A 6403-nucleotide genomic window follows, 5' to 3' on the forward strand; every position below is an offset into this window, starting at 1 on the left:
TAGAGTTTTTTGTAAGTAAACTCAACATACTGCAGTTTATAACGTGGGTCCAAAACTGCTGCCATGGCCAAAATCATACTATACTCCGACCAATACTTCGAAAATTTCTCATACATTTTTCTAGCCATATTCTTCATAAATTTATCTGAACTTTCCATTTCTTCTCTTAAAGTTTTTTCAACCATGGAAACCGAAGGAAAGTATAAGTTTGCTGTAGAATATTTATTTCTCGAAAATATGCATGTAACTTCATAAAATACCTCTAAAAATTTGAAAATCTTCTCTAACTTATTCCACTCATCATTACTTGGACAATCCAAATAATTAGAATCACTCAATGCTAAATGAAAAAAAGCACGACGATAGAATATAGCACTTTCAATCATAAGATAAGTAGCATTCCATCTCGTAGGAACATCTTGTCGCAAACCCTTTTTTGGATTCAAATTAACATATTTTACACAATCAATAAACCTTCCTTTCCTTACTTAGGAACCCTTTACGTACTTAACAGATTCTCGCAATTTAACAATCCCTTCATCAATAGCTTTCAACCCATCTTGCACAACTAAATTTAACACATGAGCACAACATCGAATATGAAAATAATCTCCGTTGCTGCGAAGTGCACCTTCATTACATAAATGACCCTTTAGTAAATTGACAAATGTATCCTTACTTGAAGCATTATCTAACGTGATAGTGAATAATTTTTTTTCGATCCCCCATTCAGATATCAAAGAAAATATCTTTTCAGTTAAACATACCCCATTATGTGGAGGTGGCATATAATGAAAGTTCAAAATTCTCTTTTGCAATTTCCACTCCTTGTCAATGAAGTGACATGTAACACACAAGAAACCATCTGTGTTAATTGAAGTCCATAAATCTGAAGTTAATGAAACTTTACCTTGATGCAATTCTAACAGATTCTTAAGTCTCGCTTTTTCTCTCTTAAATAAGTTCTTGACATCTGATTTTGCAGTGTTTTTGGTAATGGTGATCACATTTTTATTTAGGTACTGAAATATTTCCCTAATTCCCTCATACTCAACAAATTTAAAGGGCAAGTCATGTTTGATAATAGCTTGACTAACAAGTTCACGAAATCATTCAGGTTTAAAAACCATAGAGTTTATCGACATAGAACCACCTGATTTTGCAAAAAGCATTTGTGTTACGTCCTTTTCATCCCTTCTAGGACACTTGTTTATGTGATTTCTCAAGCTACCCGTCCCATTCTTAGTTTCACAAATATATCTTTTTAAGCACCTCTTACATTGTGCCCTTTCCCTTCCATCAGAACCAATTGGAAGTCTTTGAAAAAATTTCCATACCTTAGACCATCTTTCTATTTCCATTGTAATGTTACGTTCCTCACCTTCGACTTTAACATCTACCTCCAGAACATCAATGCCATCGATATCTTCTTCAAGTTCAGCATCCTAAAAACCAAATAGAAGGCAAAAATCAGAAAGAAAATAGAAGTAGAAAAATAGAACCTTTAAAAGCAGAACAATGGAAAATATGGAAGTAGAAAAATAGAAAAGTTAAAAGCAGAAAAATACCTGTGGAGCAACATCTGCAGAAGGTGTGTGTATTTTACCAAGCTTTGCCTTCTTCATATTAAAAAAGTGATAAACTGCTGGTGCAGATCATACAAGTTCAGATAAACAAAAGAAGAACAAACAAAAAGATACAAAGCATAAAAATATGATCAAAAGGCAAGTGTATACAAGTTCATAAAAACATAAGTTTGATACTAAAGACCTTTTTAGCAACAAGACTTTGTATACAGCAGCAAGCGAACAACGAATATTTAGCAACAAGACTTTGTAGCGATGAAAAAGGAAAACAGGCACTTCTTACTTCTTAGGCATCAATTCTTTTGATACAGCAGTGAGGAGAAATTAACTTGAGGAGAGAAATTAAAATGGGGAACAATCAAAGGTCTTTATTTAAGGTTGAGGAGTTGTCATCGAATCCGGTTAAAAGAAGAAGAAGTAATAGCAGGCTCATTGGAATCATATGATAGAGGCGAGACTCGAGATGTCGGTTGAGTTCTCAAAGGAGATTTGGAATTAATTTTAAGCACATAACGTTCTATCCTTCTAGGTTCCCAATACATGAACAGTTTGGATTTAATTGATTATTTTTATATATAATATATAAATATTATTAATATATTATTAAAAAGTTGTAAGTTATAATTTTGTATAAATATCGGTTTAATCGTGTTTGTTGTCGGGTTACTATCGATTTAATTTCGTGTTGTTGTCGGGTTAATTTCGTTTTGAATTCTGAACACGAACACGACACGAAACGACTTCGAGTTTTTTATAAACAACACGGAAACGACACGAACACGAATTCGAAATTCGATTTCGTCCCAATTTCGTTTCGTGTTGTGTATTTTTGTCGTGTCGTGTCAACTTTTGCCACCCCTAGGTACATATTCAAAACCAATTACAATAAAATGCCAAAATATGAATTTAAACTGGCACCGCAGAGTCCCTTCTTCAAAAGCTATTTGTTACCTGTAATTACTGAATCCCTGGGACATACAAGTAGTTTTGAAAGAGTAGGTCAGCATTTAAGCTGGTGAGTTTCATAAGTATTAAATGACAATGTTTGTATGAAATGAAATGTTTTGTTCTTGTTTGTTTGTTCCTAGAAAATCCTATATTTTCTACTAGCATAAATGTAGCATTCTTTCAAGACCAATGTTTGTTTCTAGAAAATGTATGTACATATAAAATTTCCAATACGTCTGAAAAGCCCCGTAAATCAATGTGTTTTTAATACTCCATGTGAGTTTTATAACCATGATATTGACTAGAAATGCCAATACACAACGTTCTTCATGCGTTGGAATGTTCTGACGTTTGTCACCCCAAATGGTGGACTATGGCTAACAGTCAGGGCGCGGGTTGTCAAGCTCGTATAGATCTATACACAAACACCATGCTCCCCCTCCAAGGGATTCTGATATATAATACAAGACTTAAAATGTGTACTCGAACGTACGTGAAGTTGATGTCTCACAAAACTTAGTATAAAAAAACAGATTTACGTGTGAAAATGTTTGTATAAATGATCATCCCGTAAGACTGGGATAGCTATGAAAAATGACGTGAAATCTTTAGATATGCATTTGACAATATTTTACCCTTTGCTCAATAGGATACAAATGGAGTAGAGTTTCGTAAACTATATATGTATATTTTTGATGTAGAAGACAGTTTGTAATCAAAACATATATATGTATATTTTCGATGTAGAAGACAAGTTTGTAAACAAAACATATATATGTATATGGTTATATATATGTATCAATTATAAAAGATGATTTGGTATGTTTCGTAATTGTTGTTCATATTCTTACATTTTTATTAGAAACTTTGCATGAAATAATCCTTAAGTTTGATACTAAAGACCTTTTTGTACTTATCACTTTTGTAAAAATGGTAATTAAACATATTTAAATGATTGTGTTTTAACTTCCTCAATGTATAAACATTGCTCAAAAATGTTAGAAGGTGTTAATAAATCTATAAACCACTTTTGATAGTTTTACCCTTTACTGTCCCTGTTTTTAGAAAACTCATAGAAAAATCATCGTAAGTCAAAAACTGAATCCGTCACCTCTGAGAGTTTATAAAATGAGTTTACTTTGTTCCAAATTTTTATTATGATTTTTAGTTGTCTTAAACTAGTGTGAAAATGAACATCTTCACTGACTGGTCCGAAATCACTTCTGAAATGACAGGCAGTTTTATAAAATCGCCATAAATTGTAGACAAGTCGTATGAACGCGTGCGAGTAGGCCTTAGAAAGTTATAAACTTGAAATATTTGCATATTGTACAGTTTTGAAAGATATTAAGTTTAAGATGGTCAAAACAGTCTGTGAACAGGACTCAACTTTTCTGTAGAAAGTTGTCATTTAATTTTAAGTTATGTTTAGTGTTCTAACTTGTATTCCCCCCCTCCCCCCCCCCCTTAAAACTTGAAGAAAACATTAAAATGTAGGGGTATGAACTCACCTTTTGTGAATACTTGAAGAATGAAAGGTTGAAGATGAACTTTTGGTTGTTGGTTTGATGCTCCAAAACAGCCACTCTTTTGGCTATGTTGCTGTCACGAAATTTTCACAACAAAAGAGCAAGAAAAAGGGTAGTTTACTCACTGTTTTGAATCAATAATTTTGAGTATCATAACAAGTAACTTCTAGGGGTATTTGGTGGTAAAAATATCAAGCAAAAAGGAAGGAGTAGATGAGGGTAAAATGAAGAGGAAATTTCGTGGATATGAAGGAGGAAAGAGTGGAAGAGGATAAGGGGACAAAACCTAGACTAGCTTGTGATGGGATGTGAGTTTAAGTGATGTGATCTTGTCTAGCCACTTGCTTGGGTGGTTGCTTAGAGATAGGGTTAGTTAACTAACTAACTACTAGTTATTTAGTTAGTTAGGAGTTCTAGTTAAGGAGAGGGAAGGTCTTAATCTCGAAAATTAGAAGAGGGATTAAGAAGCATTCTTAGTAAAATGTCTTAAGTGATTAAGCACTTATTAATTAAGTTGGCACTTATCTCCACCAATTCTCTTATCTTAATTGATTTAGACATCATAAAACTTACATGAAATCACTTTAATTCATGACCCATAACTAGTCATTCACTAGATAATAATACATATATACAAATACATACATGTATACTTAGTATAAAATAACAATGTAGTTTTTGTGTATTTGAACTTTAATGTTAATGTTTTATTCTTTTTATTCAAAAACACTTAAATACATTCTAATTATACCTTATAATAATTCATTTTATATTTTAATTTATTTAAATATAAAATTTATGGACCAATGTATAATTTCGTGACATTTAACCGGTTAACCATATCGTTAAACACGTTTTGTCACTTTGGTTCGTATATTTGTCAAATTTAGATCCTCCATATTAAGCAAACATTTTACATAGAACCTAACTTACTTATCAACTAGAGAAATGTTGATACAAAAATTAAGTTTGTTGCGTTTAAATGATATTATATGCTAATTTCAGAAACCGGTGATGGTTCGTAGCCATACATCATAACGAAATTTATCAATAGGTACGTGTTTTATATTTCACAATAACTTATTTAAATAAAAGAAGTTAAATTCCTTCAACCATTCTTGATAAAATACTCATATTGCTTAATAATCAAAACATAGCATCGTACGATGGTTCTTATTTTTACCAAATTTTACAGCGGTCGGCTAGGGTGTGCAGCCTCGGTGTACGGCTCGACACTGTGCGGCTCGGGGTACGAATTTTTGCACTGTGTACACAAAAAAAAATAAAAGAATTTTTGAGGTTCCCAATATTCAAACTCGGGACCTGTAACACATCAAACACGGTTCTTACCAGTTGATCTACCAAGGAACCCGTTAAACATCTCGTTCCTTTTAAACTTATTGTCTTTGCAGCACAAAATAAATCAAAACAAATTTGAGGGTTGTAAATTTTGAAACCCGGACCTATAGATCAACATCACTCATGCCTTACCAACTCGGCTAGCAAGCCTTTTGTGTCATCTCTTCGAAATTTTATAGTTAACATGTTCTTTTCGGTTCCTAATTTCACAAATTGACTCTTTTAACCCAAAAAATCAAATTGACTCTTAAGACATAATTTACAACCATTGACAACATAAGTTAAAACTTAACCAACAAGACACTAAGAATTAAGAAAGAGTAATTTTCTAACATCAATTTGATCAACTTTATTAATGTCATGTACGTTTTCTTTTCTCCCTTCAAGATTTCAACCATATTACCTTTTGAAATTGTAAAGACCATATAAACATTCTATACGCAACTACACATCCTAACATGGAAAATAAAAAGTCTACATGATAGCATAAAATGCATAAACCTTTAGACAAGATTTACCACTATGGTGTCCATGATATTACCACCCCGTTTTAGGCTGTCATATCATCTATAACGGGGGGTTTTCGTACCCATACACCGTAGTGTTAGAAATAACATATGTTTAAAGATGTTATAAACAATTTGACATATTTCATAAAATTTTTTACTTATTCTTTCACAATGACGACCACTATTTTGATTCTACTTTTTACATAAAGCAGTATCATACATGTTCCCAAGATATCTATTTCAATATAATGAAAATGTTAACTAAATCAGTTTTCACTTTCAATTTCATATAATTTTTAATTTGTTAATTCAAGCACGTAACATGAGTTTGGAAATGACATGTTGGTTGGGTATTTCAATACATTAAAATGTCAATTCAATCAAGCATTCCAACAACATAAAATAACATACAAATAAATTTAGAAAACTAAAAATAGAAGAACTAGAAGAAGGTTGATAACATATAAAACTA

This window comes from Lactuca serriola, chromosome 4, assembly GCF_051521515.1.
Source record: "Lactuca serriola cultivar US96UC23 chromosome 4, Lser_US96UC23_V15, whole genome shotgun sequence".
In the NCBI taxonomy this organism is placed as follows: Eukaryota; Viridiplantae; Streptophyta; class Magnoliopsida; order Asterales; family Asteraceae; genus Lactuca; species Lactuca serriola.